This window comes from Triturus cristatus, chromosome 2_1, assembly GCF_964204655.1.
Source record: "Triturus cristatus chromosome 2_1, aTriCri1.1, whole genome shotgun sequence".
Classification (NCBI taxonomy): domain Eukaryota; kingdom Metazoa; phylum Chordata; class Amphibia; order Caudata; family Salamandridae; genus Triturus; species Triturus cristatus.
This window is the reverse complement of record NC_140581.1, coordinates 536899394-536922610: the sequence shown is the minus strand read 5'-3', so window position 1 is coordinate 536922610 and position 23217 is coordinate 536899394. Positions and strand designations below refer to the sequence as shown.

The following is a 23217-nucleotide window of genomic DNA, read 5'->3' as shown; positions in this document are numbered from 1 at the left end:
AATCCACCTTCCCCCCTGAGGCGCATCGCTATTCTAGTCATCTTGAAGTGCCAGGAGGTGCTTCAAAAGCCTCGCGGGCTCACGCGGCGCGGGTCCCGTTGTTTCTTCTGCTGCTGACAAATAAATCCCTACCTGCTGCCTGATCGGTCCGTAGGGGACCGCAATGCTTGTTCTGGGCTCCCGGACTCCTGTGCACGCCCGGTCACCGGGGACTACAGATTCCAGCTTACCCCTTGAGGCGCATCGCTATTTTCGTCATCTTGAAGCTCCTGGAGGCGCTTCAAAAGCCTCGCGGGCCCCCGTGGCGTGGGACGCACGCGGGCACGCCCAGGCCGTGCCCTGGCCAATGGTGGGCCCGTCCTTGCCCGTCATCACCCGGAAGAGGCTGGGCGGGGCCCCCTCTCTAACATCTGCCTCCTGGACATAAGGTAATCACCCACCTTTGAAATCTACTTTAACAGCGCATTGGGACATTATGGGGAGAAGGAAGGCACCACTGGAGAAGGAAGGGGGAGAGAAAGTAGTTACAACTCTTGATGCGTTTCTGACGAGAGCTGCAAGTGTTCTCTCCCATGAGATCGAAATAACAGAGAGACGCCTATCGATGGAACCATTATTACACCCTAACAGGTCATCTCTATCGCGCACCCCAGAAAACATCTTGCAGTCCTCACTAATTTTATCGGCTCCATCTGATGATCTCCCACCTGGCCAACGGTTGCCTTCACCTTCTAGCGACCCATCCCCGGTCCTAAACGGGAGGATTGATGTGTCATCTTCCCCCATCAACCTTGCAGATAATCTGCCAACAAGGCGATCCAGGGCTCGAGGGGGAGAGAAACCCAAGGCACCTAAAGTCACCCGAGCTACAAAACCAAGGGCAGCTCGCGTTAAAACGACGACGGCAAATAATCCCGACAACCGCCCCGCACCCTCCAGCCACCACCCAGCCCTGTGACATAACTTCGGACAAATCTTTTTGTTAGGAAGCAACCAAAATCAAGTCCACCCTACTTGATCCCATCATGCTGAAGCTGACTCACATCGAGGAGAGATTAGCCAGTCTAGAGTCTAATATCCCGCGAGCCCCTCAAAAAATGGCGGCCCTCAATGCTGACCATCCCTCCGCAGCTATAAACAGGCCCAAAGTCGCTCTGCCTCCTAGTCGGGCGCAACCTCTTCATTGCCCTTGGGGGCACCAACATGGCCATCTACGCAGGGGGGCTTTGTTCCCCCAGCCTGCGCACCATCCATGGGCCAACAGGATGTTTGTGCCCCAAATCCTTTGTTCACGGGCAGAAACGACCAACGGGCTGCAACAGGACTGGGTGAACGAATTCAGAGACCTATTTTATCGGTAATCCAAGCTCCTCCTCGTGAAGAGGGGGCCATTTATCAACTCCAACCCTTTCATCTCCCACCGGCAGCCTCACCCCTTGTGCTGGTCCTGGCAAACATTCCTCCTCTACGGGATCAGCAACGTGAATCAACCACACAGTTAATGGACAAATGTTTGCACTGGCTATCTAGCCATCTTATGGACCAGAGCACGGGGCGCTACCAGGTAGCAAATAAGATTATCATGGCAAGAAGGGTGGGGTGGGTTGGCAATTTTAATAAATCCCGTGCAGGGGATTGCGTGGTAATAAACTTTAATCAGGAGCACTTTGCAAGTGCGCTTTTTAAAAATTTACACAAGACACCTCTTAGGAGCATGCAGATAATTCCCCTGGAACTGGAGTATTTTTACAGGCAGGGTTGCAAGCAGGGTCCTCTTCCTGGTTTTGTCCAGCGGGGTGAGATGAGGCCAGTGATAAACATCCCACAAGACCCTGACTATGATCGCGCACGCTTCGTCTCAGGGGTTGGCCTATCAAATAGATATGCCCCCCTCTCAGATTTGGAAGCGTGCGATTGACCACTACCAGTGAGTGATTCCCCAGCTCCTATCCCAGAGCAAGAAATCCCTGCCCTGTAGGTAACTTCCACAATCCTTTTTACACAGAGGATGGTGGATGGAAATAAGATAAATCTGGCATTGTGTAACGTGGCAGAGATCGTTTCCAAGTTGGGTAACGCCGAGTGGCAAAACTACTGGTCAAATCAGGATATCATTTGCTTCCAAGAGACATGGGCCAAGGAGCCAGTGTATTTTGATGGGTATCACACCTATCATACACCCGCTGTGCCCTCTGCATCAGGTAGAGAGAAAGGGGGTTTATTAGCCATCATTTCTAACACCTTACCGATTCAAATAAAGCAGTTAGGCTCTCTAAACAATTACTTCCAAATGTTACGACTGGAGTTCATAAAGGAAGATTACTGGATTTTAATTAATTTTTACAATAACGATTTTGGGGGTAACATGAAGAGACCAGTAGTAGATTTGGGCAACGAGCTGGATTGCCTTAACCCACGCATTTTTAAGCCCACTTGCAGCTTAATCTGGATGGGAGATTTTAACATACACCTGTGCAAGCAGGCTGTGGGGCTGTGGGGCTGTGTGGGGCTAGGGTGTGTGGGCTGGACGACCATCAGGGCAACCCTCTCTGTCACTTCTCACACACTGAATATGGTGACACTTTAAATCAATCACTTTACTCGAGGCATCTGAGCGTAATTAATGCCTCATGGATTGGTCAATTGGAGAGTACTTTTAGGAGAAACAATACCGAGTCAACAATTGACTTTGTCTTAGTGTCCCTGGCCACACAGGACAGAGTAGACCATGTAGCTACTCTTTTACTTCCCATAGTGATCACGCTATCTTATACTCCCATTTGTCCCTTACAAAGAAAATGGAAAGAGACCAGCAGGTAGTGGATGACATCGCATTAGCCAGGAAAAATGGCTATCAGTTAAAATGGACCCAGGTTGTTAAATTTAATCTGATCGACTCCATAATAGCTCAAGTAAGTGATAACATCTTATACTGCCTGGCAGAGGACTCTTCTCCTTCCCAAATAGTCACACAGTTTAGAGACTTATTAACTAAACTAAAAGGTGCACTTACCCATCCCAAACCAGCTAACGACTTCCATCTGAGCGTTCCATCGTTCGATACAGCTTGCTCTAAAGCAAAGAGATCCTTAGCAGCTGCTTTAAAATCTAATCCCAGAGACCTGGCACTGGTAAGAACACTGAGAAGTGAGTATAAGCAGGCGAGATCCAAACGATTTAAGGACATAAGGGAGAAGGCATGGGAGGATCTTGAACAAGCTGTCAGGTTTGGGAACAGTCGGGAGTTTTGGAAAATCATAAACACCCCCTACTTCAAAGACGTAAAAGATGCATCACTAGATACCCATGTAGGGAAAGAGGCATGGATAAAGCATTTTGAGGGCATTTTTAGTTTAAAAACCACTATAGAATCCATGCAATCCGCCCCAAGACCCCTTCCTGGTAGCTTCTTGACCTTTTTGATCCATGAAGTAAGAACAGGGTTGGCAGCCTGTGTACCGGGAAAAGCACCAGGCCCTGACGGGATCCTCATCGACCTCTCCCAGGTAAATGGAGACATGTTGGTCATTCTTCTAACAAACGTATTTAATAATATAGCCATAGAGGGACCCCCCCCTTTTGGAAACACAGTGTTCTAGTTCCCATCTTCAAGAAGGGAGATAGGGCCTGTCCGAAGAACTATAGAGCCATCTCCCTTCTGGACACAACAGCTAAATTAATGGGATGGCTATTATTATCCAGACTGGAGGCATGGGCACTGGAATGAAACATCTTAATGCAGGCACAGTATGGCTTCCAGAAGGGAAAGGGGACGGCGGATCAATGTCTAAATCGCTCGCTATGCATAGACAAGCATACAAAGGCCAGGGGCGGAAAGCTATACATGGCCTTTATGGACTAATCAGCTGTGTTTGATTGCGTCTCCCATCAGAAGTTATGGCCCATGATGGTGGAAATGGGTATTGATCCTCCAATCATTCACTTCATTTATCAACTATATACCAACGCCACGGCCTGTGTGAGATATGGCCGAAGTGGAGAATGCACTTGTGTGTTTAAAATCGAGAAGGGGGTTAGGCAGGGCTGTGTCCTCGCCCCGTTTCTTTTCTCTATCTACACCAACGGGGTGGAGGCGGCCCTGTCTGGCTCAACTCTCAACGTCCCTAGACTTGATGACTCCCCCTTACCACTATTGGCTTACGCTGATGATGCAGTGTTACTAGCGAGGACAGGCGTAGCCCTTCAGAATCTTTTGACTGCATATGCTACCTTTATGGCCTCGTTGGACCTCCGTGTAAATGAAGGTAAATATTTGATCATCATAGCTGGAGGTACCAGAGGTGCAAAAGGGCCTCAGTTTCATTTAGCCTCCAAAACATCGAAGTAGTTGACTCCTTTGCGTACCTGGGTATTCTGTTGGACAGCAAACAAAGTTGGTCGAAATTGGTGGCTGCTAGAGCCCTGGGCATGGAAAGAAGCCTACTAGCTTTATTAAGAAGCTGGGGGCCAGCCCCGTGGACACGGTTAAAACTATCTACCTAGCCAAGGCGGCAGTAACCTACAGGGCCAGAGTCTGGGGGATGGCTCATATCGAGAAATTGCAGAGAATGGAAGACATCTTTTTTTTAGTCTAGGGTCTCACTACCACCTACAGCATCTAATTTCAACTTACATCTCGAATTAGGACTCCCTTACTTGTCTGACTGCATCAGGCTGGCACCAATCATACTGTGGCTCTCCATCTGGCAGAGGTCGACGGTTAATTTAACCCAACGTATTATTGGCGGTTGGCTCAGTTATGTAGAAGCTGAGCTAAGAACAATCAGGCTGGAGGAGCTGCTTAAAGGCCCAGCGTCCTGTAGGAACAATCATAAACAGAAATTAAACGACCTATATATGCAGAGGGCTGATTTATTCGCAGGGGGAGGATTTGTCAACAACAGGCGCTTAGCGCCTATGCCCTCGTCCCGCCTAGACATGCTCTCCATGCCACTGGAATCAAGCAATCCTGGCTGAAGAGGGGTGAAACTCCGAAACCGGTCCTAGGATGCTTGTTTCCAGTCCAGGGAGGACCTGGCTTGGCAGTTCGGGCTGGACTGTTCCCTTGAGGCACAGGGTCAAGACTGATTTGCATATGGCTGGGTTCAAACTGGAACGGCATGGTGAGCAAAAAAACGATGGATTTAGGCCCAGATCTCTCTACTGGGGTGAATGTATGACTTGTTCTGCATTCTGTCCATCAACTGTTGTTTTTGCATTTGTCACCCCGAGTGGGAAGGGTACGACCAGACGTGGGTCCTGTGCTCTCCATGCCACTGGAATCAAGCTAACCTGGCTGAAGAGGGGTGAAACCCCGAAACCGGTCCTAGGATGCTTGTTTCCAGTCTGGGGAGGACCTGGCTTGGCAGTCCGGGCTGGACTGTTCCCATGAGGCACAGGGTCAAGACTGATTTGCATATGGCTGGGTTCAAACTGGAATGGCATGGTGAGCAAAAAGACGATGGATTTAGGCCCAGATCTCTGTACTGGGGTGAATGAATGACATTGTTCTGCATTCTGTCCATCAACTGTTGTTTTTGCATTTGTCACCCCGAGTGGGAAGGGTATGCCCAGACGTGGGTCCCGTGCTCTCCATGCCACTGGAATCAAGCTATCCTTGCTGAAGAGGGGTGAAACCCCAAAACCGGTCCTAGGATGCTTGTTTCCAGTCCAGGGAGGACCTGGTTTGGCAGTTCGGGCTGGAATGTTCTCATGAGGCACAGGGTCAAGACTGATTTGCATATGGCTGGGTTCAAACAGGATCGGCATGGTGAGCAAAAAAACGATGGATTTAGGCCCATATCTCTGTACTGGGGTGTATGTATGACTTGTTCTGCGTTCTGTCCATCAACTGTTGTTTTTGCATTTGTCACCCCGAGTGGGAAGGGTATGCCCAGACGTGGGTCCCGTGCTCTCCATGCCACTGGAATCAAGCTATCCTGGCTGAAGAGGGGTGAAACCCCGAAACCGGTCCTAGGATGCTTGTTTCCAGTCCAGAGAAGACCTGGCTTGGCAGTTCGAGCTGGACTGTTCCCATGAGGCACAGGGTCAAGACTGATTTGCATATGGCTGGGTTCAAACTGGAACGGCATGGTGAGCAAAATAACGATGGATTTAGGCCCAGATCTCTGTACTGGAGTGAATGTATGACATTGTTCTGCATTCTGTCCATCAACTGTTGTTGTTGTTCTTGCATTAGACCTGCGGGAGAGCACCACTATTTCTACCTCTCACACATTACTATGGCTCAACACAGATTTATCTTGGTGCGCTTTTGTCTCAATTTTATCCCCCTGATGCTCGGGTTTCCAGGTAGGAAGTTCAAGCATGCTGACCTCACCCCATGTCCGTGTGACAATGTCTCACCCCAAACTGATTTACATCTGGTATTGTTCTGCAAACTTTACCACAAAGAAAGAGAAACTTTTAACTTACCCATCCTAAGACTTCAAAACTTTAAACAATGCAGTGTGGCCCTGTATTTTCTGAAGTCTTTACCTAATTTGTACGTCTATTTCTCAGCAGCATCTTTTTTGTGGGCTTGCATGAGAAAAAGAAAGTCGATGGGCACGCTAACTTGAATTACTGTAAAGGCTACCCAAATTTTTATGATTGTAAATTGTTTTATGGTCTTTTTAAATAGTTTGATATGATGCATTTGTGCTTTTATGATCTTTATTTTAATTGATCGAATAAAGATTTTAAATGAAAAAATACTAGCTCTGGAGCACAGTGAACCCCTTTTTCAGATGAGCCGGTACCTTCCACCAGTGATATTCCTTGGCAATTTCCACTGACATTTTATTCTTCCTAGTGCAATTGTGTGATGTTAGAACCCACAAGTGAAAGATTAGGGGGCAGATTTACAAGAAAGTGACACATCTGTAGAGATGTGTCACTTTCCCTGCGCCACCATGCAAAACCCTTGCGTCATCATGGATGCGCCGTATTTACGATACGGCGCACCATGGCGCAAAGATTGACAGATGCGTCAGAAATTCTGACGCATCTGTTGATGGAAAAGTCACGCATTGCTGGAGTTGTGTCGCAAGCACAGCGCAACTCTAGCAATGCATGTTGCGGCCTATTCCCAATACACTGCGTCACTCCTTACACCTGCTTCAAGCAGGCATAAGTTTTGATGCAGTGGCGTCCTAAAAGTCAAGCAGTGAAATTTTGTAGATTTCACTGCGTCACTTTTACGAGGCTTTCCTGCAAGGGAACGCCTACCCTGCATACATTATACCTGACGCAGGTATAATGTCACGCAGGGCTTTACAACGTGACGCATCTCCCTAGATGTGTCACGTTGTAAATGGGCCGCACCTTTTACGCTGCCGATGCGTCACAAAAGTGACGCAACAACAGCGCAAAAGTGACGCAAGGGCCTTGTAAATCTGCCCCATGCTTCGAAACTGCATGTAGGAGGAGTCAAACCCATGGAACTACAATAACAGATTAACACTTGCAGAGTGGAGGAGTGGAGAACAGAGATCAAGCAGTGATAAATACCCTCTCCCAGAGAGGAACTGTCAGGTACATTAAGACAATCTGCATTACTTGTGGTCGGAGTGGGAGAGGTTTCATCAGGAGGGCCAATCAAGGCATTAGGTACATTTATGATTTTTTAAATGTAATCAATCAGAACATTTATATCTTGATTATTGATTTCACTTATTTAATATTGAGCATATATTTTTTTAATGTTCTCTATTTTTAAGACAAAAGCTGACATGGTAACTGTCAGTTGTATCCTTCACTAGCTAATATGGTGTCCACATAGTGAGAATCACATTCCAAATGACAAACAATATAGAACTAGAATGAGGCGTAATTATTCTATTATTTGTGACAAATTATAGCACAGGAGTGCAAGAACACATGAACGTTCGGAATGCAAGCAGCCATTGTTTGTAGCAACTGTGTTTTTGCTCTATTTTTAACCCTCAACTGCTGAGCCTCCCTCCCCAGTGCTGAGCCTTTTTGTGGGCTATCTTGGGTAGTTCACGCATAGGGCACCATAACTTTTGTTTTAAATAAGGTATACATTCCAAATTTGCGTCTTTTCTTTCCAACATCCAGATAATTCTAAAGGTGACCAGGGTTTGTGGAGTTCTCTGGATGTGACTGAGAAAATTGCAAAAATATAGCAAATGTTTGTGTTTTTTGAAAAAAATAGGCAAAAGATGCTCCAGATAAAAGTGACTGTTTATTCTCCTAAAAATGGAATCAAAAACAGTTTACTGTGATAAAGTCACTATCTTTCGAGATTTCAGGAACATCTAGAGCTGAATCAGAAAATCGAATTTTGTACTGCAGTTTTGGAATTTTTCTAACAAGTAGACTATTTTCCTTATTTTTTGTTCTCTCATCTTATTTTCAATTTATGCTGAGAACCAGTGTGAAAACCCTGTGTGATCCAATATAGCTATAGATTTCTGTAAATTGAACACAATTCCAAATTCAGCAAGGGGTCATATGTGTAGAACCCTCAAGATTTTCATAAGGGAAATAACTATTGAAATAAATCAATACTGAAAATGAGTAGGAAATAATGGTAACTTGTGACAACATTTTCATCTGCAGCTTTTGTCAAGATAGCCGATTGACAAAAGCAATACACCAACTGAGCTGCACTGTATAAAGAGTACCCAGTATGGACCAATATTTATAGAGAAATAGGCAGAGTGAAAAATGGGTATCAAGGAATCCTATTTAATTCTGAAATGGGCACAAGATATAGAATTTAGGAGCAGTGGTTATTTCTACATTTCTGAATTTGTGGGTACCTCTCCTAGCATATGATTTGGATGGTATTTTTCAAAATAGCATTTTTCTTATACACTGCCAAAAATTCTACTTTCCAATGCTCGCAATAAAAATAGTACCTAACGTGTGTTAGTAGGCCTAGTGCCCGCAACAAGAAATGGCCCAAAACACAACAAGGATGCAGCACAAAAACTGATCCTTTTTCCAAATGTGAGTAGATCTACATTTTGGACCCTAAATCAGCCGCCACCCAGGGAAACCTACCAAAACCCAGACATTTCTGACAACTAGACACCTGAGGAGGTCCAGGAAGGTGTGGCTTGTGTGCATCCCCCAACAGTTTCGTACTAAGAATTCCATGCAAATTTCACATTTAGCTAAAACTATTTATGTGTGGGAATGTTTTGGGATCACCGGGCCGGCACTAATTTTCTACCACCCAGCATTCCCCAGGTCTACCGACAAAAATGCTACGTCATCACAGCAGTTTTCAAGGTCAAATCACTCCATTAACATAACTAAGGTTATTTTTAGTTCCTGATTGCTCATCCTTTCATACGAATTCCTTGAATACTGCTATGATGACATATGACCTGACCGTACATGGAATTAAATCCTTTAAATACTACATGGGAGTGTGAAGCCATATGTATTATTAAAAGTAATACCAATATATCAACGAGTGATGTGAAAGGACAGGATCTTATGTTTCAGCAAAGCATTATGGAGAATGTGGTTTTATACAAGAAACAAACTAAGATCAGTGACAACCAAGAGTGGAAAACAAAAAATCAAAGTACAACTGATGTTTGTGCATGTAATTCAGAAAGTAGTTACTGATTTTGTTGAACAATGGTAATGAAAAACCACTTTGATGATATTTACCACCATAAGTCCTTCTGTTTTTGTCACTGTTGATATATTGGTCATATAAAGAGCTAATGAAGGGTCACTTCCATATTAGCATATGATTAAGACTCCTGGAGTCAAAACGCGTTATGCTGGATTCACTGCCTTGATTAAAGAATTTTCACGAAGGATTGGCTCGAGGGCCTGTTTTCAAGTCACCTGAGGGTGTAGGACGTGTTTTCTGTCTGGAACATGCATTGAAGCTAATTTTAAAAAAGCATACATGAATTGCATTAACAACCATGGGATAATGGCACTTTCCATATACAATGGAAAGTTGTCTGTTAGCAGTGTAGTTGATTTCAAGTTCCGCTGGTTGTACAGCATAACCAATATATGGTATAATTTAATGAGGTTTGTTTGCTGATTATGCAGATTACATATAAAGATATCAATCTGGGTCATCTTGCATATTGTCATAATGATAAGGCATGAGAGCGAGGTTACAACCTGAACTTCTTTTCACATAATTAATTGTGTAAAGATGGCCCTTCTCAAATACAAAGCGAATTTGGTCTGTTTTCACTGTCGTTGATGAATGTAATTGCTTTAAAATAATGGCCGGCCTGGTGTGTCAGGTAACACCGACGAAGGCACAAGCCGAAACGCATTTGTTGTTGCGTTTGGATAAAAATCCTTAGCAAACTACCCCCGTGAGTGCTGGTTTACTTCTGCAAACTGGAAATAAAGGAGCTTTGACAAATTTCGCGGGTGCACGCCCGTAATGCCAGCACCTGTTCGCGAGTGCTCCGCAGTTGGTGTTTTGGAGCGATAATATATATAGATATATATATATATATATTCACTGAAAAAAACACAGATTTCAGGTACGTTATAGTTAGTTGGGCATTTCACTCGAACAAAACCAGAGAAATTTGGCCATTATAGTTAGTTCAGCTAGCTATAACTCGCGCCCCGCAATGCACTGATGATAATGTCACATATTACATCATTCATGACATGATCAGTGACATCACTGATGACATCACTGATGATATCATCCAGTGACTGTGTGTTTCAATAAAGTTTAAATATGTTTAATATTTATGCCAAGGTTTATTGAAGAATGAGTGGGTGTATAAGTGTCTGGATGGATGATTTAGTAGGTGCATGACTGACTATAAGTGAGTGATTAAATGTGTCTTACTGAATGCATGGTTTAGTGACTGATACAGACATTCATACAGTTTAGTTTGTCAGTTGGTGTGTAAGCAGTTGCATGGGTTGGTGAGTAGCTAAATGAGGATCTATATGGGTTATTGATTGGTTGTCTGAGTATCTGTATGGATGCCTGAGTATCTGTGTGGGTGGGTGCAGGGGTGTGAGTCTGTGCATTGATGTGTGAGTGGATGATTCACTGGGTGTATTGGTTCAAAAGTGCATCTGTGAAGGGCTGTATGGGTGGGTGAGTGTGTGTATGGGTGTGTTGGTGAGTAAATGGTTGCCTCAGTGGTACATGTGTGAGTAACAGCATATGAGAAAGGCAGTATATGTGAGTGTTGGAGTGTATAAATGACTATATGTGAGAGTGAGTGATAATGAGAGTGGCTGTATGGATCAGTGTGTGCTTGTATTAGTTATTCTATAGAGTGTAAATATGTGTTAGTATATGTTTGAATAAGTGAAGTGGTGTGTGTATAACTGCATAGGTGAGTAAATGGGAGTGTGATTGATTCTTTGCATGACTGACTAGGTATGTGAGTAACTCTATGGATGAGTGGCAGTGTGTGAGTGTCTGTATAGATATGTGAGTGCATATGATAATGCTGTATTGATGGTTGACTACATGTATGGGTGACTGTATGGGTGAATGAGTGGATGTGTGCATAGACCTAGGAATTAGTGAGTGGATATGTATTAACTGATATTGGTGTGTCTATTGTTTCGAAAATGGTAGTCTGTATTTTAGAGTGGGTGTATCAAAGATTATATTAGGGTGTGAGGAGGTGCATCAGATTATCACATCGGTGATGTCATCAGTGATGTCATCAGTGATGTCATTTGTGATGTCATCAGTGATGTCATCAGTGATGTCACTGACCATGTCATGAATGATGTAATATGTGACGTTATCATCAGTGCATTGCTGGGGTGCGAGTTATAGTTAGCTGATCTAACTATAACGGCCACATTTCTCTAGTTTTGTACGAGTGACATGCCCAACTAACTATAACGTCCCTGAAACCTGTGGTTTTTTCAGTGAATTTCTAAGGTTTTTTAAATGCTAATTTCTAACTATGCCTACAAAGTTAGGACATGTGAAGAAAGAGGAAGAAAAGTGCAGAAAGAAGCAAGACAAATGCAGAAAGAGGCAACAGAAGTCCAGAAAGAGGAAGAAAAGTGCAGGTAGAAGCAAGAAATGTGCAGAAAGAACCAACAGAGAAGCAGAAAGCCTTGTGCCCCCAACTTTTTGCTGACGGGTACTAGTGGTAACCGACTCTGAATAACCAGGCCTAGAGCCAGTGATATGCTAAAAGACACTTAGAATACAGTGAAGACACCTATATACACTGGGGAACACTATGCGTTCGGGTACCCCTGTGATTAGCATGACCTCCTCCATATTTGGAATGAGTTGGTGCCTGGGTCATTGCATGAGTACATAGGTTCTGACTGGATGATTAGAGTACATCAAGGAGAGTGCATGGTGAATTTATAATTGCTTGGGTTTTGGCGCAGTGATTGGATAAGTACATGGGACTGGCTAGGTGATTGGAGGAGTGCATAGATAGTAACAGGGAGATTACTGAACTGTATAGGTAGTGCTCAAGGGACTGTAGAAGTGCATGAGTTAGTGCCTGGGTCATTGCATGACTACATGGGTACTGACTGGATGATTAAAGTACTGCAAGGAAAGTGCATGGTGAATTTATAAGTGCTTGGGTTTTGGCGCAGTGATTGGATAAGGACATGGGACTGGCTAGGTGATTGGAGGAGTGTATAGGTAGTAACAGGGAGATTACTGAACTGTATAGGTAGTGCTCCAGGGATTGTAGAAGTGCATGAGTTAGTGCCTGGGTCATTGCATGACTACATGGTTAGTGACTGGATGATTAGGATACTGCAAGGAGAATGCATGGTTAATATATAAGTGCTCGTGTTTTGGCGGAGTGATTAGATAAGGACATGGAATTGGCTGGGTGATTGGAGAAGTGCATGGATAGTGACAAGGAGATGGCTGAACTGCATCAGTAGTGCTAAGGGAATTGTAGCAGTGCATGTGTTAGTGCCTGGGTCATTGCATGACTACATGGTTAGTGACTGGATGATTAGGATACTGCACGGAGAATGCATGGTTAATTTATAAGTGCTTGTGTTTTGGCGGAGTGATTAGATAAGGACATGGAATTGGCTGGGTGATTGGAGGAGTGCATGGATAGTGACAAGGAGATGGCTGAACTGCATCAGTAGTGCTAAGGGAATTGTAGCAGTGCATGTGTTAGTGCCTGGGTCATGGCATGAGTGCATGGGTAGTGACTGGATGATTAGAGTATTGCAAGGAGAGTCCATAGTGAATTTATAAGTGCTTGGGTTTTGGCGCAGTGATTAGATAAGGACATGAAAGTGGCTGGGTGATTGGAGGAGTGCATGGGTAGTGACAAGGAGATGGCGCACTACCATACATACTCTTATGCATAAGTCGCCTTGACTGAGCACCCCAAAAAAAACGTGCACTCACCTCAGAATCACTTGATCCCCTTTTCCACATTGGTCTGTTTTTGAGCGTGGACTGGTGACTACCAGAGTGTCCCCTAAGCATAAAATATTGTGACCACAATTTCAGAAACCCAGCAGGCTCCGTAGAATGCAAGAGAAAAAAGCGATGAGGGGCGACGCTGAAAACCAAGTTACCTCCATCCCCAGTCTCACATACTCTGTCCAAGACCCCCAAGATCCTTTCCAGCTTATCGACATCTATACTGGCAACTTTTGCACCCTTCCAACCTTTGCGCTTGGTCACCTGACCCAGATGGCGTTATACCAATAAATGGATTTTTGAGAGCCTTTTAAAAGACTTTAGCTGCTGAATGCTCCCTGGGCGATGGTTAAGGAAGTTCATAATAGGCTGGTGCAACCAAAAACAGGTCTGCCCACTTTGCCTTAGCTAACCTTCTTGGGAAGCATCAAGGAATATGTACCTACAGATCACAGCATTCTTTTAGGCGGTATAGAATAATGCTGCGGCTTGGGTAGTGCTAAGCTATGCCCAAAAACCTTTTGCATATTAGTGTAGGAACTTTGTATTGTATTCAGCTGCTACCTAGGGATGCTGTCCGCCTCCTAGTGCAGTGGAAAAGTAAACAATGTTTTAGGCAAGTATACTCCTACTTCAGAATCATCCTCCAGTATTTGAAACCTGCTGAGTTTCCACATTGAGCTCCCTCATGGGAAGGCATCACTATAATCTATTAAAGTATTTAAAATGGCTCAGGCAATGGGAGGTACATTTTTATGGCAATAGAAAATAAGCACCTTACCTGAAGAGTTTGGGTTGGAACTTCAAAGATGTAGGCAAGAGACGTATCCCTCCATAATAAGGTGCTCATTAAGAACACACCTAGATGCTTGGGCCCTAGCTGTTGCTGTAAATGACCCACAACTGGCTTGACATGTGTAAAATACGAGTTCACCATAACCGGTAACTTGGTGCTGAATAACAGATTACACAATTCAATTTTAGCCATTTTATCGCCCCCAGTAGGATGCAAGACTGAATGGAACTTGTCAGGCTTTGAACCTGTGGCCATGAGGTCAAACGCAGGTCCCTATAGTGAAAGCTTTGGTTCATTAGGCCACCTGATCTGGCTGTGTTAGTCGCTTTTGTAGGGAAATGGTCCATACCTATGGGAAAAGAACTATGGTATTAATATGTTCAGGCCTCATTAATTGTTATTTTGGTCAGTCCCAAGATCTGGTAAAACACCTCCACCATGTTTGTGAGATAGCATTCGGCTCAGTGGGGACCAGGAAAGCCACTTGAGTGCTGTCTGTCTAGCTGGCCCCCAAGCTGGAAAAGGCATGATAATCCCAGTCACATAATAAAATTTAAAGAATCACTAGCTTAATGATTTTTCCTTACCTAGATCTGTCACCATCCACCAACTGTGCTCTCAAAGGGCATGCTATGTGCTACGAATGATTATTCCTAAAAATGAACACAAGCATGTGACAATGGGCCCATAAATGCACATTCTCCTGTTGAAATAAGAGTACCACCTTTTGTACATGGGAGAAGACCACGAGCACGCGTAACCATATAAAACTGGCAATACTCGATTTTTCTTTGGAGATAAATATGTCACTAAAAGATTTCTCGGAGTCTCCGGAGAACATACACACTCCCTTGTACCTTTCTCATTAGTACTGTAAAAAGTACAAGTTATGCACAGATGTTCGCAGCAGGTACACTATCTGACTCCTAAATTATACATCTCTGCCACAGGTGCATTATTGACCAGACAAGCAATATGAATCAAAGTTCTTGAAACATATGCCAGGCGGATTTAGCTTTCTCCAGCAGGGGGCCCAGCCCCACAAGCTATCCCCGTGAAAAAGGCATTTTAGTGGACTTGAAAACTTATCGCCTGCATCCTATCATTTTAAAACAATTTCTTAAGCTTCAGTTGAGAGATTTTAATGGTGTAGATCGGAAAGATAAAAAGTTGGGTGGCTCCTGACACTGGAAACTGAACATGCAGGTTAGCTCTGGGACGTGCCCACTGGAATGACTGTGTGATCAGAAAAACAAACTTCACCACTAGAATCGGTTATATACATTAACTGAAATTGCCTAGTGAACAAGTCTGCATATCAAGGCAGCCGCTGCGTAAGATGTACAGCAAGGAAACATAGGGAGATGCATTGTAGGAATTGGGTGCCTGTCCTCCGACATGATGCACTGCACATCAAGGTAAACTGCCCTGGTATGCTCATATTGTCAACAACATGGTTAAACGCCATGAAGTAAGTGGCAGTGCCTTAACTGTATATGAAGGCCACCTGAACCTTTCCATCCCTGCCAAAGTGAGTGCTAACCTGCTCTCCTTCTATACACACATGCTCTTATTGGAACATTATTTTGAAGTTTTATATAGCGAGAACTGGACCCAAAGGAATTGGAGCGCTTTGCACGAGCCCTAGTCACATTGCAGACAAAGACATTTATATTTAGGTGCAGAGATTATATAAAGTGATTTCCAAAGAATATCAGGCTGTTGACCCTCCCGCCGAAGTTTGAACCCCGATGTCTACATTCAAAGTCAACAGATTTTGGCGTAAGGAAACTAGAACCTCTCTCCCGAGATTTTGACGAAATAATAAGCACAGGTGGTGGGATTCATGTCGCAATTACATGGGACCCATCTAATCCTATGACCCCCTCCCCTGTACTCTGGTACGCTGCTCTGCTCCTGGACACAGGGCCAAGGACGGCAGACGCCTAAGACCAGCTCGGGCCAGATCGGACCGGCCAGGCTAAGTGGCCATATTTTTAAACAGAAACAACGTATGGCCTGCTCTTTCCTAAATATTCTATGACTGGCATTAGAACTATAACATAACCTCCTGCGCACCCAGAAAAACCGACTATCTAAAGAAGTGGGTGGGTTGAGAGAACCAGGACGGGCTCCTTGTCGAAGGCTGAGAAGGTGTTATTTCCATCTGCACAATAATGATAGATCAACTTATTCAGTGAATATGTCATCTGTGCTTCAGCTTTGCTTTGTGGGTAATTTCGGCATCATGGCTGCTGTTCAACCCAAAACCAGGACTTTTGTTTTAATATTTAACAAGGCGTTTTTCAGAGGTTTTTAAAAACCAGCATGAGGGCTCCACCATGTAACCAGGACTTTCCTGTGTGATGGATTTTTGGGGCATGAAATGTTCCAGTACTAGTATTAGCTAGACCATTACTTGAGACTGGACAGATGGGACCCACATCACTCTGCCCCTATATAATAACGGCTAAATCCAACTGTCAGATGCAGAGCCCACACGCCACCAGCCAGGCCCGACCATCCCCACCTCATCTCTGCCTCTGCACTGGCCGCATCCACACAGTGTCCCAATGGCGGCAACTGGTGAGGCCTCTGAATATAAGGGGAAAAAATGCTGTGCAACTGTGGCTGCTGCCAGAGCCCCTCATAGGCGCCCCCTCAGCAGGCCCAGAGAGAGAGCAAACAGGTGGTGAGGCTGGCGTCAAACTGTGGCAGCCGCGAGCAGCCCAGATTCAAAGGAGAACTGCATCGAAATAAGAACTCCATTAGGCTGCTGTCCTCCACCGATGCTTGAAAAGGGGGGCAGTGGCCGCGTTGAATCATCAAGGGAAAAGAAAGAAAGAAGTCTCCTTCACGGTGGAGGCAGCGTGCACCGAGAATCTTCAGAGGCAGGCAGCAAGGTGCTCATCAGGCTGATCTACAGCCTTTTAAGCTGTTCTGCTTCCCTAGCAAGCTGCTCAGGTAGCTCTGCTACCCACCCATGCAACCATTCATTGCCTTCCCGCGGGAAACGTACCCAAGAAAATTTGAAACAGCAGCCGCTGCCATCAACCGGCCCACACCTGTCTCCCGGGCCCTGCGAGGGGGGGTGCGCCCCTTTGTCCAGGTGTGTAAAACCCATGGCGCGCACAACCCCTGCCCTGCGCACTAGCCTCATGTCCGCGACTTCTTGGCTTTAAGGCAGGTTGTGAGGTAAAGAACGGATCAGCGCTCCTCCTCGCAGACTCGGACCGGCGCTACTCCTCGCAGACTCCCGTTAGCACTTCTGCCTTCTTCCTGCCAACTTTCAGGGAACAGTTTACAGCTCTTGAGTAGCTCTTTTAACGCTTGCCTGTCCGGCCGCGGTAGACTCAAGACGTTGTGAATGGAGCACCTGCTTGTGCCGGTGTTGCCCCGTCTGTGCACGCCCAGATTGACAGGTACAGGCAGCACTTGCGGCACGCTGGCTATATAAATAAAATGTAAAGCACATTTTTAAGAAGAGAGATACCTCACTGAGGCACAACTTACTTGGTAATGTTCAGGCCCATTTTCGTATCCGCCAATTATCTACAAGAACCCACTCTGGTCGGATGGAACTTTTTACTTGCCCAATAGCGTGGAGGGAATAAACACAATTATCGAAGAATGCCGTCCACAAATTGTCATAATCAAGGACTCGAAACTTAATCTCTTGGCTCTCTGGCTTTTATTATTAACATAAAAATTTGAAGATACAAACTCCTCAATACGAGGTACAACAAGTACATAGGCACTAACACAAATGCTACTCTACGAAGAATCCGCATACGGCTAAAAATAACTAAAAGCACAATTTCTAAAAGCATGAGGTAGAAAACTACCAAGCCAATGTCGATATTAGGGACACTGGGCCATACCATCTCTGTCCCTACTCTGTACTAGATGTCATCCCTACTTAGCAATCCCTTCAGACCCTCAAATCGAGAAAAGGTGTCAGAGTGAAACTTCCTAAGAAGTCTTCACTTGGAGAGCTTGATCTATAAAATGCCCCCTCTAGCTCCTCGCCTAACTCTTCTTTGTTCTGGGCTGCCCTGTTCTGCCTCCACCCTCGGGGTGCTTTCCCTAATACAGAACCCCAAATCCCAGAACACGCCCTTTGCACCTCCTCTCCAGCCGGGTCGTCTTTCAGTAATTTTCCATTGAGCGCTGTCCAGTTCCATCGTCCATCAGCTTGGCCTTGAGTCCCAGACACCATCCGCACTAGGAGTTACGATTGGCACATTCCAATGCACTCCCATGTCTGGCTTTAACTACATAAGTCAATTCGTGAACAAAGTACTTTTCTACTAACGAAGCAACTGTCCTTGCACCTGGAGTGAGATCATGGAATGCAGACATACTTCACATTTTTTAACTTTGCAATTTACTACAGCCTAAAACCTCTACTGGAATAAATACTTTTGGCCTATTGCCCTCGGCTAACATAAGAAAATAACAGGCCTTTCTCCTTAACGATATATGTGAATTCTGGCCACTACTTTGGTTACACAAACCTGTCTAAATCACACTATTGACGTTTACGTCTTCCCTTTCATGTATGTCTTGCACAATCTACATGAACGTTTTCTAGGTTACACGTTAACTTCACAGTGCGTTCATATATACTATTCTATGCATTTCTCTAAAACATTCACGATATGCTTATACATTGCTAACACTTCTAAATTAAGTCGATACAGCTTATACATCTCTTAATACATTTCGCACACAAAATACCTGAGTACACATTTGATTATATGCGTGTGCCAACTAACAGTGAATATAACGCACCCCTACAATTTTCAACTTTTTAAACGCTACATCAGTTCCCCCTTTTGGTGACATCTGTCATCACACCATTACAATCTCCCTTCTTTAGAACTGATTTAAACGGTACTTGTCATTACTCTGCCATGTCGAACTCCCTCCATTCTCTTAAGAGTCTCATATTGTTGATCCTGAAATTTCGCCATTCTCTGCTCATTTGCTCTAAGAGCTCTTTCAACCTTGCCTCCTTGATACCACTTCCAAGCTTTCACACATCCCCACAAATAAATCACACAAACCACAGCAATGATAATTGGCTTCAATACCGATCCAAGAAATCCCCTCCGCAAATTTGCAAACCATGTTCCCACTCTACCAAATCCCTGTCCAATCTTTTCCCACACATTCTCCTCCGTCAAAACCATAATTTCCTTGTGAATAGTTGTGATGTTGTCTATGTACTTCCCCAACTCCTTCATATTGTCTGGAATATATGTGCAGCATTCTTGAACCTTCACTAATTTGCAGACCCCGCCCTCCTTAGCTAATAATACGTCTAACGCAAGGCGATTCTGCATAACCATATTCCGTATCGACAACATCTCTCCATTCACCAACAACAAAGACCTCGCCGTATTCATAGACAGCTCATCAACTACTGTCGCCAACCTTCTGATCTTCACGTCATTCAAAACCACACCCATACTAGGTATCATTGCTCCATACAGATCACTAATCACTGCGCCTGCATTTACAGTCCTACGTCTTCTAGAATGTTGTCTCGTCTCTAACAGCTCCAAGTCCTCCGTGTGATAAATCTTCGGGAATATAATAGCCAAATAACATATGCCATACCAATTTGCGGGCAATCTTACATAAGCATTCTTCCCACATACATAATACACTGTCGGAATCACTTGTACGGCACCTTGCATAAAGTCGTTAACAGAAGTCTCCATAGTGAAGGTCTGGGAACAGGTGCTATGTTCTACTGCAACCTTCTCAGTAGCTGATTGAGGACGTCCAATACACAAATTCCCTTTCTGCGCTTCATCTAATGCAATTGGTCCATAGCTTCCCTTGGACTTGTGAGATTTCTCCTCATCAGTCCAATCTACTGAACTATCTCCGGTGTCTCGAGCCTTGGTCAACTTTCTATATCTGTCCTCTACCTGGTCAATGAATTTCTTCTCCGTCCCGGACAATGCACATGTCAGGTTATGCCTGTGAGCATGCGCAGTATCCAACTTTACAGTTGGTCTAAAATACTTCAGGAGTCTGTCCTCCTTCTTATAATAGTCGTACTTATTCAAATGCTTGATTGCTGGAACTTCAGGAAGTACCGTATCAAAATTTGAAAAGAAATACTCGAACTGCCTCCTGTCGTAAAATAAACTAAGCAACAAACTACAAGAAATCCCATACGTCAATGGGAGATGATGATACTTGATACCCTCATCTACTGAAGCAGGCAACTGCATACACACATAGCAATCCTTCACATCCATCGCATCAACATACTCGTACAACAGCTTCGCATAAGCATTGGGTTTAAAATCACCCTTCGACAAATCCATGTGGAGTCTACGATCCTCCTTTAACTTTAATGTTCTCTGATCTCTAATATTAACACCTCTCTGCCCTGGAATAGTAGGTGTTGGTGCTCCCTGAACCTCTCCCTCCTGTCTGTGGGCCACCATGTACGAACTTATCACTACTGCAAATATAGTGGCTATCACTACCCCTACCAATGTGCCTACTATTATTCTAGCCCTAAGATGTGTGTTTCCTGGATTTGCCATCTTCGGAATATACTCAATGTTCAATACCGTCTCTGGAATGGTAAGTCTCTTTCTCATTAATGTCTCTTTATGAACTTTGGCAGACCTCCCTGACTTTTCTTCGTTCTACGACGGGAGGTCCCTAATTTTATTCTTCTTCCACTCGGGTCTAGGTTATCTTCTTTTTCCCGCTTTACAACACTCTTGAATCAGTCCAGAATAACTGCTGGTCCCAACAGTTCTAGGACCCCCTGCAATATTTCGAGTTTAAGAATGGTCAGTTCTTGGGGAGGTGTCACAACTGTGAACGTCGGGAAATCCAAGGTATCCAAGACCAGACCACGAATGATGCTTAGAAATGGTGGATTCGGGATGTTGATGGTCAGAATTCCAAGTATCTCCAGTCCTGGAATTCTCAGCAACACTTCCACTCTCGGAAATGGAGCACTAATGACCAATGTCATTGACCTCAATCTTCCGGTGCTTGGTAAACCTGGCATCAGTCACTGGATATGCCCACTCCGGTGAAGCGTACTTCTGACTTGGCACTCTAGTTCTTCTTGACCTTCTCAGAGTACCTTGAGGATGCTCCTCGTCACTCGATTCTGCTTCCGGCTCCTCCGAAACTGGTGCGAGATCTGTGCTCGGTGCCAACCTCAGGTATACCCATTTCCGTCTCCCGGGCCAAACCCTTTCTGCTTCTGTGGCACCTCCGGTCTCCCCCACGATACCCTGTGCACTGATCTCCTCTTCCTCGGCAGAACTCGATTCAGTACTGCCCACTGCACCTCTTACTTCTTCCCCTGTTTCTGGTTCGGTGCTTCTCTCACGTTCTCCTTCGGCTTGATTCAGTGAACCACCAGCTGCTTCAGCAACCCTTACAGCTTGACTTACCCTCTCAGATGGCTCTGCCACCTCAGCTGGGTTTTCGTTCTCGAGAGGGGCTGTATCTTCCAAGGGTGCTGGAACTCTACGGGTATGGGAAGCATGCACCCAGTTCGGTAAACCTCCACACTTTACTGCTGTATTCGTGATGAGGATCACTTGAAACGGTCCTCGCCACCTAGCATCCAGGCAACTCTTCCTCACGTGCTTGCGGACCAGGACCCAATCGCCGGGACATAGGTCGTGGCACAGGTCACTCGCAGCTGGAACCGTTGCTGTCTACACCTGCTGAGACACAGAACGGACCACGTCAGCAAGGCCTTTACAATAGTCCAGGATCATATCATCAGTGATATTTATCAGGGCAGTGGCAGGTATTGCAGGCAAACGCATCGCCCTCCCCATAAGAATCTCGTGGGGTGACAATCCAGTCCTTCTATCAGGCACACTTCGAAGGCTCTTGAGAACTAAGGGTAATGCGTCAGGCCATTTCAGGGACGTCGACGAACACACTTTCGCCATTCGAGCTTTTAAAGTTCCATTTACTTGTTCCACTATTCCTGAGGCTTCTGGTCTATAACTACAATGTAGCCTCTGGTCTATATTTAGGGCGGCACAAAGCAACTTCATAACTTCACTGTGGAAGTGAGTCCCTCTATCTGATTCAAAAGAGGTCGGGAAACCGTACCTTGGAATGAGTTCTCTCAATAATAATTTTGCTACCGTGAGTGTGTCACATCTGCGTGTAGGGTATGCCTCCACCCACCTGGAAAAGACACATACTATAACTAATATGTTCCTCAACCCATTACACTTCGGGATTTCAATGAAATCCAACTGCATCCTATTGAAAGGTCCACCTGACCTCCCTATGTGACTCAACGTCACAGCTGTCCTCTTTCCTACATTCATCTGTTGACAAGTGACACACCTCTGGCACACGGTTTCGGCCACCGCCCGAAACTTCGGGTTGTACCAAGTTTGGCGAAACACTCGCATCATTGCGTCTCTACCAAGATGTACAGCACCATGTATCAACCTCGCCATGGGACTCAACAAACTTTCCGGCAACACCGCTCGTCCATCATTCGAAACCCATATATCCACATCTCCTTTCTCACATCCAGCTCGTATTCAGCTGTCTCGTTCCTGATCCGAAACCCCTTCCTGAAGCTGTTTCAGTTCCTCCCATGAGTCTGCCATTGCTAACATCTGATCATACACCGTTTTCTCCTCAGTTTCCACAATGTGGTTCTCCGTGTAATTACATACCTGCTCGGCACAAAACCGGGCAACCTCATCAGCATAATTATTGCCCAGTGAAACAAAATCATTTCCCTTCGTGTGTGCAGAACATTTAACAACAGCAATTTCATCAGGACCTTGCAATGCTTCAAGCAATTTTCGCACATAGTCACCATTTCTAATGGGTGAACCTGAAGACGTCATAAACCCTCTCTGGGACCATAGCTGTCCAAAGTCATGAACCACACCAAACCCATATTGGCTGTCTGTGTAAATTGTTACACGGATCTTATCAGCTGCCACACAGGCACGAGTCAAAGCAATGAGCTCAGCCACCTGCGCGGAGTGTACTCCTTCTAGACAAG

The 23217-nt window shown here is 45.0% G+C and overlaps 1 pseudogene; it reads right to left on the bottom strand.

The window, feature by feature from the left end:
• Window positions 1–15616: 15616 nt before the first annotated feature.
• Window positions 15617–15735, bottom strand: LOC146865602 (U6atac minor spliceosomal RNA; annotated as a pseudogene).
• Window positions 15736–23217: the final 7482 nt, after the last annotated feature.